At 31.8% G+C, this 12,154-nt stretch overlaps 1 long non-coding RNA gene across 1 annotated transcript; it reads left to right on the plus strand.

The window, feature by feature from the left end:
- Positions 1–730: 730 nt before the first annotated feature.
- LOC123260342 lies at positions 731–11,900 on the plus strand. Its single transcript, XR_006508443.1, has 3 exons — positions 731–741; positions 9,097–9,104; positions 11,797–11,900. It is a non-coding gene; the product is annotated as an uncharacterized LOC123260342 (long non-coding RNA).
- The last annotated feature ends 254 nt before the right edge of the window (positions 11,901–12,154 follow it).

The following is a 12,154-nucleotide window of genomic DNA, read 5'->3' on the forward strand; positions in this document are numbered from 1 at the left end:
AAGTCTTTTTTCTTAACACCGACTGATCGTAGGGAAGTAGAATCTATAGTAAATAAATTAAAAGACAAAGCTGGTGGTATTGATGGTATCAGTACTAAAATACTGAAGGTATTAATACCTCACATCAGTGGTATTAATATACTAGCTTATATTTTTAATAAATCTATGTTGAATGGTAATTGGCCAGATGCACTTAAATGTGCTGAAATAATCCCTATTTTTAAAGCAGGAGATAAACATCAAATGAATAATTATAGACCGATTTCACTCATCTCAAACCTAGCTAAAACTTTTGAAAAGGTGATACATAAAAGACTTTATAATTTCATTTGTGAATGTAATATTATTAATGAAGAGCAATACGGTTTCATAAAAAATAAAGGAACTAAAGATGTTTTAATATCGATAACTGATTATATCTATACAAACTTAGATAAAAATAATCCTACAGTAATTACCTTCCTAGATCTAGCCAAAGCATTCGATACGGTCAACCACAAAATACTGCTTGATAAATTATATAAATATGGTGTCAGAGGTATCTCGCATGAATTAATAAAAAACTATTTAACAAATAGAGCACAAGAAGTTAGAATAAATAAAATTAGAAGTAAAAAGACGATAGTTAAAATTGGTGTACCGCAAGGTACTGTACTAGGACCTCTTTTATTTATATTATATATTAATGATATTTTCCAAATACTACCAAATAAAAGTTTAGCTGCATTTGCAGATGACACAGTAATAAAATGTACTGGGGAAACTTGGTCTGCTGTCCAGAACAAGATGTCCTCCATGTGAGATACTGTAGGAAAATGGTTACGCACGAATCGTTTAACACTAAATGTAGATAAAAGAACCTATATTACTTTTGGGTGCAATAAAAGTAGCATTCCAAAATTCTTTGAATTAAAAATATATAACAAAGAAATCAATAGAGTTAATAGCTGTAAATATCTAGGATTGATTTTTGATCATAATATGAGGTGGGATGTCCACGTAACAAATGTCGTGAAAAAAATTAGATATTTCCTATATATCTTCTACAAATAAAAAAATATATTAGATAAGAAAGCCTTGAAAACTATTTACCATACCCTTTTTAAAAGTATTGTGAACTACGGCATTTGTGCATGGGGCGGTTGTTACAAGACAACCATAAACTTACTGGTCAGAGTACAGAACAAGATCACTAAAATATTTGATGATCAAGGATCAATTCTGGGAATCAAAGACTCTTTTATACTGGAATCACTATATTGTCATTACAAACGTTGTAAGGAATTATACGAAAGTCAAACTAGTAACACAAGGTACAAAAGTATCAGTATACCTAGAGTAAAAAAAGAGATAGCATGTAAGAATTCTTATTTTGTTGCCATTAAATACTACAATAAATTACCAAATTATCTGAAAACTCTTACACATAAAAATAAAACGATCAGAACAAAATTAAAATATTGGTTATTATTAAATAAAAATAAACATTAATAATTTACATAATGAGTGTTTTTTCATGCCGTCTAAGTCAAATAACTAGTAGATGTTGTTCAAGTCAAGAGATGGATACTTCCATCTTCCCTTATTGGTTGAGAGATATCCTCTCTGTACATAAGTTCGATGGAAATCCATCAAACTTGAATACTAGTAAAGCTGTAAGCTTGTAGTATCCATTCGAGTACTAAAGATGTTAATTAATTGAAAGAAATGAATGATGAGAAATTATTTTGAATGAGAGTAAAGACAGACTTTCGAAAAAATAAATGGGGTTGGTTGCCAAGCCAGGAATCGAACCTGGATCTCCCTGATAACATGTCAGGAGCTCTACCAGTTAAGCTACCGGGCCCCTTCCATCGAATTTATGTACAGAGAGGATATCTCTCAATCAATAAGGGAAGATGGAAGTATCCATCTCTTGACTTGAACAACATCTACTAGTTATTTGACTTAGACGGCATGAAAAAACACTCATTATATATATATACAATTCAGTCATGAAAACACCTTTAGTAATTAATAATTTACGTTTAAATCTAATTATAAAAGTTACAAAGTGTTGGATTTTCTGAGCAAAAATAAATTCCAGTTACAAACTTTTAGTTTTATATTTTAGATATTTAGTTCTTAGAAATATTTATTTTAGAAAAATAACGTATTTTCTTATATTAATTTTTAAATGTGAAAAACACATTTAAGGCACATTTGTGCAGCTAGAATAAGAAAGCCTGTATAGGCTTGATTTTATGACCTTAGGTTCTTGAGTTGTACAAAGGACTCTCTATTTTATACTGTACAGTACAACTAAATATTACGGCCTTAGTTAAGAAGAAAAACATGTGTTTTACTAAGGACAATACAGAGGGTTAGACCTCACAATAAAATAGTTTTTAACATTATAGTCAATCTGCGACTAAATTCTGTCAAGTAACGACATTTCTCTCGATACGATTCCTTTTTAAATAAAGATTCTATTTGAATCACTCTATGTGGATAATGATATTGTTTTTCACTTTATTTATTATTAATCCTATTCATAACTTCCTACACAAAGTAAATCAAATATCTTCATAATTATACATAGTATAAAAATAAAGGAAAACAAAAAAAAAAAAATTGTTTCTATATATAAAATTATGAATGACAAGAAAATGCATTATTTATAGTGAAGAAGCCTTTACCGGGCCTACGCACAGGTGTCTAGAAACACCTTTGTAGGGACATGCATTTATATTTCTATGATGTAATATGTATGTATATATGTTTTGTATCCTGGTATAAATAAAAATAAAAATAAAAAAATAAAAATAAAAATAAATTTCGGGGGTACCCCATTTTGCCACCCCTACCCCATCCCCCTCTTCTACATCTCCCAAAACAATTTAAAAAAACAATACCGCCCTTGATATAATATTGTCGCATTAAAATCTAATAAAAAATAATTCCCATGACTCTGAGCTGGTGGCTTTGGACAAATGTCGGAGCACTCGAGCTCGCACGTGCATTAAATCAACAAAGCGTATTAAAATGCCACTCTCGGCACTCAATAAATAGTGGAATGGAATGGAACTTAGCGCATAGACCAAAGAAGAGCCCGGTTTTTTTTATCGGTATCCTATTCGAGCTTACAAAAGGTTAAACTGAACATTGTTGTGAATTTACAAAGAACCACCACACTACATGCACGAGGTAATGCACCCAAACACGCCATACCGGCCACAAAGAAATCCGCTAATGCACGCCCAAGTCTGGATAGTACCAAAGAATATAACTAAATATCATAATAGTCTACTTTTTAAATCGCTACAATCTTCACGGGCCCTCGAGCAAAGAAGTGCATCATCTGCTAATTTCATCCATTATTACCATTATTACCTAACTATACCGTCTATGTTAGAGTGTCTAAGTGTTGTGTGTCATTTGCCAACGCTTTTTTGTACTTCTCAAGTGATCTGCTTACTACATTATATTACTATACGGCTATTTTAAGATTTTCCTTTCATTACGCTAAGTATTATTACGTAAAATCGCTTCATCCCGTGGGAAAGGAAAATATTTGCATTTTTTGTTTTTATCCTTGCGTTATTTTTTGTTGTCATTATTGTTATTATTACAATGGTGATCGGATTATTAATGTCCGTAGAATGCTTGCTACTGAACCTTCAAAGTTTATTAAAACCAGTTACTCATTAAAATTCTATCAAAGATCTTGGTTGTTTTTGCCCACTGAAAAAAACTGTATCTATATTCTGCTCCAATCAGCGATGAGACCTTTATTACTGTGCAACGGAGATTAGTTTCCTTTACAAAGAAAATCTTGACATTTACCTTTACGATTTTTTTTTATAAAAAAATAACAAAATTATTGTTTAAAATTGCAACTTTATTTACTTTTTACTAAAAAGCAAAATTAAAAGACCAAAACTTTTTATCCTGAGAAAATTCTCTATTTTATATCAGAATAAGGAATATGAATTAATAAATTAAAAAAATAAAAATTTTTTTTTGAACATGTTCAATTTGTAAATTTTAAAATTGCTAATTATTGCTCGAAACTTTTATAATTAATGTGTTTTGAACAATCACATAATTTTTTTCATTATAAAAAAAAAAAAACAATTTTTATGTTTTAAACTCAAAAAATTTACAGTTCCAAATTTTACTTTTATTAAATTGTTCCATTTTTTCAAATCTTAAAGAAATAAAATTTATTCATGTTTAAAAATTCAATTAAAAATTTTTTTTGCTACAAAAATTTTTCCATTGATTTTAAAATTCTTAATTCAAAATTTTTTTCATGCTTGTAAGAAAGATACTTTTTTTTTTAAACTAAAATTTTGCATACAGTCGACGCTCTCTGTATTGGGCCTCTCTGTATTTGACCGCTCTCTGTATTTGACCACATTCTTCCTCTGTATTTGACGATTTTACACAGCTCTTATGGACAAGGACGAGTCAAATACAGAGAATGGTCCTGTACGGGCGAGTCAAATACAGAGAGCGTTGACTGTAATTTAAATTATATTTTTTTATTTCAACAATGATTATCTTAGAACAAATAAAATAACCAATAGATTAGTGCCCGGAATAAAAAGCAATGATTTATCAGTAAACTAGTAAATTTAGCCAGATAAATAGACTGAACAGGTCTGTGCAGACGATTTATCTCTTGTTGGTCTTTGATTGGGATGTTGGGCTCGGAGGGACAAAAAATGGCTGTTTATTCCGAGAGTGACAGTGAGCATTCAATTATCGTCGTCAGTGTTGCCTGTTGCCGTTTTAGCATACAGTGTCCGATGTCTCGCAAAGACCAGCACAGATAGAGCAGAGGAGAAGAGAGAATTAACGTTGGCCAGCGGTGCGTGGTCGCGCGGGTGATGTACCCGCGTGATTCAAGGGTAGGCGTGGCTCTTGACTATTGATTGTATTTAGTAAATTGAAGGGTCGTACTGCCAGCGATAGGGGTGACATACGCCTGGACAAAGGGACAAGATGGACAAAGAGCTTTGTTTTTTTAGATTGGGTGTCGGTGACCGGCAGGCCACCTTCCACTGTCACCTTCCTATTCCTACCCTATACAGCATAAGTCCATTCAAATTAATTGCTCGGTTCTTCTCCGTTTTTTGAGTTTAGAAATTCAGCCGAAAAATGCAACTATTTTTTCAAAGCTTAATTTTTTTTTTTTTTACTAGTTTTAATAATATTTTAACTTATTATTCACTGTTAATCGATAATTGGAATTTATAGGAAAGATTTTTTTTTCCCAACGTTCTGTGGATAATTGAAGCTATCGCAGTATATCGCAATATTTGCCGACTGCAGGCAGTTCCTTCCTGCTTTAAACCAATACTACCGATGTTGGTTTTCCCACAGCTGTAAATGTACACCTAGTTATTCCAATATATCCCTTTTATAATCCTAAAAAATGGTCCTCGACATTTATTTTCTGGTACATTTGATAAAAAAACTGGGTTGCAATTCATTTGTACTGATAGAATAGTATATTACACTACAAGGGCAGAAAGTTGAGATTCCTGCACTGCGCGCCATGATGCCCGAGGCAAAGCCGAGTTCAGGGCTCTCAAATTTCTGCCCTTGTAGTGTATACTAGTTTTCTTGCTATCCGGTCGAAAGTACGCAAAAAATTGCGTTAAAAAAAAATTTATGCCTGCCCCCGATATTTGCGGCACGAGCGAAGCGAGTGCTGCTGGTCGGGGGGAGGGGGGCATCAAATACACCTGTCAATAAAGATATTAATTTATAATCTATCATATTACTACTTTTTTTTTTGAGAAAAGATCTTAATTTAATTAAAGAAATTTAAAGTTATAAATATATTATAAACTAACTCTGAGGAGGTTGGCAATGGCCTGGTCGGCTCGGTGCTCGCTTTTCGAAAGAGTGAGACCCGGGTTCGATCCCAGCACACACCAATATTTTTCAGTAATTATAATTAAAAATATGTGCATTACGTTACGTTGCCAGCCTCTGGAAGTGGCAGAGATAGCCGGGCGGCACACGTCTGACTTGGGCGATCACACATTTTAAGCAACAACTTGAATGGGTGACTACTCTAGTCAGCGTTGGCTAGCGCGAGGGATCTCTGCACACTAGGAGAGGGGCCTAATGCTCCAGTGGCCGATAAAGAAGAGTTTCTTATCAATCACTGTAGACAACCCAGCTCTGACTGTACTAACATGGGTTTTCTCTGTGGTTTTCCCATGTTACTGTTCCAATAGCCGAGTGGTGAGGATCAGGGCAAATGCGGTACAGAAGGCACAAGTCGGTCCACATCCGCAATGATAAGGCAGAGTTAACTAAGCAGAATGATAAGGCTTAGGGTGTAAAAGGGCGTTATTACGCCTGTACACTAGAAATCCGTATATAAATAAAATATAAATTAACTCTGATTTTAAGAATAAAAAAATAAAACAGAAAAATGAAATAATAATCGTAAAATGCATAGAAAAAAAAATTAAGAAAAAAATCTGCTTGTGTATTTTTTAAAATAATTATTTGTTCAATAATAAATTTATTTATTTGAAAATATCTATCAGAATAAAAAATATTCCTCGTTTTTTTTTGTAATTTAAATATTTAATGTCTCATTTCATTAAAATAAATATTTATTTTCTCTAATTAACTTAGTTTCAACCTAAAATCATTGACACATAACAAGACAAAAACATTCATAACAATCACAAGTAAGGTTAGGCTTATAAACATAAATAATAGAGTGAGCGCGAGTACCGACTTTCGGACTTTCTGCCGCCTCTTGTCTCGTTGTCAGTGCATGAATACATTATTTCGGCTCCCCGTCGTAGGACGCATGCGCGACTTGATCCCGGCATAAAACTGAGGCTTTCTGCCGTAAAATCGCAGCGGGAACCCCGTACTTTCGACCGGCGAAGTAAGAAAAAGATTTTCGATACGTTTATTTTAAATTGTTCTGAAAAATCGATAATAGTTCACAATTTAATTTTATGGTAAAGAGTTATTTTTCAATTGTAAATAGGCACTTAATTTATTCAGAAACCAAAAGGTGAATTTTTTTAACCATTTGGAATGTTTAAGTAATCATGACTACTTTTGTACTCATTTATAAATTAATAAAACTTCATAAAACACTTTTTGTTCATTGTGATAATTTTGGTGAAATTTTATTAATTTCGGTAAAAATCATTATAAAAATTTTTATCAACTTGAATCTAGACAAAAAATTTTTAAATAAAAAAACCACTCAAATAGTAAAAAAATTCCTTACTTACTTAATTTTTATCAGTGAGTAAAGTTAAAAAAAAAAAAAATAAAAATTTCAATTTTTTAAGCCCCACATATTTCTTATTATTATTATTTTCATGGGTATTTTTAAATTTTAATGATTTGCGGCTGATAAATTGATAATGATAGTAGTGTATGCAGAGTGCATAATGATTACGGTACACCGCAATTCACGAGGGAATACGAGTATAGATTATGATCAATGTTTCCAATTGCCAATGCAACATATTGCCAGTTATTTGTACAATATACACAATACTCATGCACATATCGATTCAAAGTATCCTTTTCTATCGGAAACTTTCTCTCTCACCTGGTTTATTTGCGGAGAGCATCAGTTGTGCAATATTTACTTAGTAAACAACAATTTAACATTTTACGTTATCATTTCTTGCGTTAAAACAAACACCGTTTATTACGTACCGGTTTTTTCGGTAAAGTCAATTCTGTATGACATCTATATGGCGGACAATAAAGTATAAAACAATAAAATAGAACGAAACAGAGTGGAGGGGTGCCGATTGAATGGAAAGGGTAGTTTTGGTCGCAGGTTATAGTTGTAGTTGGAAAAGCGGCGAATGCCGAAGACAAAACTAGTATAGATAGGATAGAATTGTCAGCAAAGAGCAAAGCGAACGTGATGTGGTAACAGTGAATGTTGGGTGGTAAAGCCAGCCATCTCGTCTACCAGAATGGACGTGGAACAATACTAATCGCATGAAACCACTCTGTGAAGCGCGTATATGTCGACTGTCGTGATACCTATACATACCTACTCATACTCATATCATATATATATGCATACAGGGCACACAGTGAAATACACTTGCACAGAATTTCGCTGCCGGCTAATCCAAATCAGGATACATTCGATTGAACCTTTAACGTTAGCGCGATTCGTATAGGGCATTGACGATCCAAACAAAATTCCATACATCCCGTGCGTAACCATACGTCGTCTCGTTCGCTCAAAGCTGGATCGGAGCGAACGGAATTTCAACAATTATTGTCTACTGGTTTATAGAAATGACTATATTTACGATTTTGTTGATATTTTTTAAAATTATTAATAAGTAAAATCATATTTAAAAAAATAAAAATTGATTTTTAATGATCATTTATGGTGTAATTCATACTATCGATAAATTTTCTACTTGATTTGTGTTTTTTTATTAGTTATGAAATTTTTTCATTTATTTTTTTACTAAACTAGAATTCAAATTTGCGCGCCTGACTATAGAGTTTGCATATATTTTCATGCTTATGATATATTCGTCCAATCACGTTACGAATAGTTTGATGCTACATACATTTCATCTCTATTTTATTATGGGATTGTAGGATATTTTGGGATCAAGAAACATGAATTTATTTTTTTTTTTGTTTCAAATTGAGAAAATCAAATTTATAAAGGACAAATAGATAAAAATATTGATTCTAATAGTGAAAAATAATCTTATTCAAAAAATTCAAGAGATACTAAAGCAGAAATTTTATCTATAATTAAAAAAAAAAAGGAATTAGAGTAATTTTACAAAGTAACGTCGTTTTTCAAATGCAAACGTAATTAAAAATGTGAAAATAACTCAAATCTGATAAATTTATCTTTAGTACTCCCATAGTTATTTTCAATTTAAGCTATTATTAGTCGACTTTAATCACTTTTTTAATTCATTTCATGGCATTTCATGGAATATATAAAAAGACTTATACAAAATCGGAATGTCGTTATTTTTACAAAAATTCAGTTTTGAAATTTTTATTCAATTGATCAAAAATATCATTTTGCAAATAAAACTCTTATTTTATAGACAAAAGAAAAATAAGTTGAGTTGAAAGAAAAATAATTAAACCAAAAAAATCGTTCTAAAAATCTGCATCGTCTTGATTTAAGTAAATTTTACTTGATTAAAGAATTCTTTGTCTGGATTCAAGACAACAAAACTCCTCAAAATCCACAGATTCGGTAGAATCTGGCGCCAAGTTCCGTTCAAATTCGTTGTAAACGGAGCGCCAGACTACCGACTGTGTTTACTGTAAGCAGAACGGTATTTTGAGGTTGCAAAATTTTATTTAATTCTACGGTACTTCTTGTTCCTAAATTTTATATTATAACAGTAATTCATGCTTTATTTTACTGATATTAATTAATTATATTCAATTATAACAATTAATCTACTTGAAATTATTAAATTTTATCAGCACAAACTATAGCAAGCTCAAAAATTTCGATCCTGACTTTTTTCTATGTAAAAGTGACATGCCACAGACTAAATAATTCGAGAATTCATGGTAATCTTCCAATAGATGGGAAACTACAGTTAAAAAAATACATTTCACAGCTTGCATCTACATCCGCCAGGGTGCGCTGGAATTGTTTTTACATAAACTGTAGCTTCAAGGGGATAGTTTGCTATAAAAAATGCAGCCAACGCGAGATTTATGTTGGTACCAATTGTAAATTTTTATTATAATTACAAAAAATACTAAAATCTGAACAAAAACAGTTTCACTGTATAAAAATCGCGCCAAGTCCACGTTCATAAGACTATCAAGATAAAAAAATTTCTTTTTTCTTTACAAAAAGATATAAAATAAAAAAATAAAAAAATCCAAGTAACCGATATGATTGTATTTGATTTTCGGAAATTAAAAAAAATTTTATTGTAAATTTGAAAATTAAAAAAAAAATTTTAGAACGTACTTGGTGTGCGTCATTGTGTATTTCAATTTTTTTAAAGTCCTAGTAAATAGATTTTACGAATTTCATTAAAAGTAAAATATTTTGCAACCATGCACACTAAATACGTTCCAAAATTTTTTTTTTAATTTTCAAATTTACAATAAAATTTTTTTTAATTTCCGAAAATCAAATACAATCATATCGGTTACTTGGATTTTTTTATTTTTTTATTTTATATCTTTTTGTAAAGAAAAAAGAAATTTTTTTATCTTGATAGTCTTATGAACGTGGACTTGGCGCGATTTTTATACAGTGAAACTGTTTTTGTTCAGATTATCATTTTGGTTCAAGATTTTTTTCTTTTGAGTTGTTAATTTTTTTTTTCCTAATAAAATTGTTCTATTTTATCAATATATGTAGGAAATATTAACTCGAACTCGAATAATTCCATTAATATCAAATTCTTGTTTGCAAATTACTGCACACATACACTCCTTATGAAATTAACTAATCATTAAACTTGAAATAGTAATTGATAACTCATAACATAATTATTGACGTCTTAGATAGCTATAGACAGTTATTTGATGTTTAGTATCGACAATCCCAGAATTTGTTCGTATGATCGCGGCGCGATTCATCGCAGTTTGCCCAAAGATTGCATTACGTTAATAGCAGTTTGATCGAATAGAAGCAGAACCGTTGGCAGCCCCAGCGCAAGATAATTCAATATCCAGCGCTCTTTGCCGGCTAATTTGAATAACTCATTGAATATATTCAACATGTGTCATCGACAGTAAAATTAATCAAGAATCGATTATGGTACGCAGTCAAAGGGTCGTTGTCCCGGTCCATCCACGTACACGAGGTCCATCCGCGCTTACTAATATACGCACCGAGCTTCCCTGAGATTCAGGGTCTGTAGTTATTATCATCATTATTATTATTACACAGTACAATGTACTGCACTCACAATTACAGAACTACACTAGCGTACATCATACAAACGGCGATACGGTCTTTATCTACGCGTTGACTCTCGACAATTGATGAGTGTAATTGAGGACGCAAATATAAATTGAAAAGTCGATTCACCGGCTAATAGAAACCTCATTTTATGCTTTCCTGGTTATTTATTCATTGGGAATTCAATGGCAATGTTAATGATAAAAACTCGGTACCGTGAAGCACTGGGTAAATAAAAAATACCCCTAGGGACTTTGATTATTGTAATGCGTCGGTCAAATGCCATTGGCATTGAGTTTTATTTCCCATTCAAGGCCACGTTACTTCTAGCTCTAGCATTTCTTTTGTTCCGAATCTTAACATTATTTTCCACCATTTGGAACTTTAGAAAATTGTGCTATTAACTTTTTTTAGGAAAAAGGTAATACATTAAAAAAAAACTATTTGATTCAAGATACATATTTTAAATAAAAGAAGATTATTTTGAAGAGAACACGAAGGTTCCTGTAATATGCAGTTGCAAGGCTAAGAAAAGTCGATCTTTACGAATTTTTCTTTTGGAGATGTATAAAAAAAATATGGAAACATGTAGTGGTATGCTTTAATTTTATATGGGTATTTTTCTATTTTTAAAAATATTGATCCGTACTTCTCCGATAGATGATCTCCTGGAGGTTCTCCAAAAAAGAGGGTCTACACTGAGAAAAAAAAAAATTTTTGTTCAGTAAAAAATTTCTTGGCTCAAGAATCGTTTAAAATAAATTTTGGTTTTTTGACAAAAGAATATCAATATCTATCATGATAATAAAATATTGGCATTAATTTTGATAGATTAAAAAACGAATAGGTTCACTTTAATTATACAATAGTATATTGTGCAACAAGTGCGACAACGTCGCACGAGTTGCACATACTATTTTGTATTACAAATGCGGTGATATATGTGGGTACAAAATTGGGGTCCAGGGGCGAAGCCCCGGTAGGGTCCAGGGGCGGAGCCTCGGTGCACTGTCAAAAATCCGGAGCGAATCAGGAGTGAATTTCACTCTCATTTCACTCCCATCACTCGGAGTTCCGGAGTGAAGTAATTAATCACTCCGCGTAGGGAGTGAATCCGGAGTTTTTATTTGCGGAGTGATTTTAGAGTGATTTCGGAGTGATTTCGAATTTCACTCCGAAAAACATTCGCGTTCGGAGTTTTTAAAATAAATAAAATAAGGATGAATT

This window comes from Cotesia glomerata, linkage group LG3, assembly GCF_020080835.1.
Source record: "Cotesia glomerata isolate CgM1 linkage group LG3, MPM_Cglom_v2.3, whole genome shotgun sequence".
Classification (NCBI taxonomy): Eukaryota; Metazoa; Arthropoda; class Insecta; order Hymenoptera; family Braconidae; genus Cotesia; species Cotesia glomerata.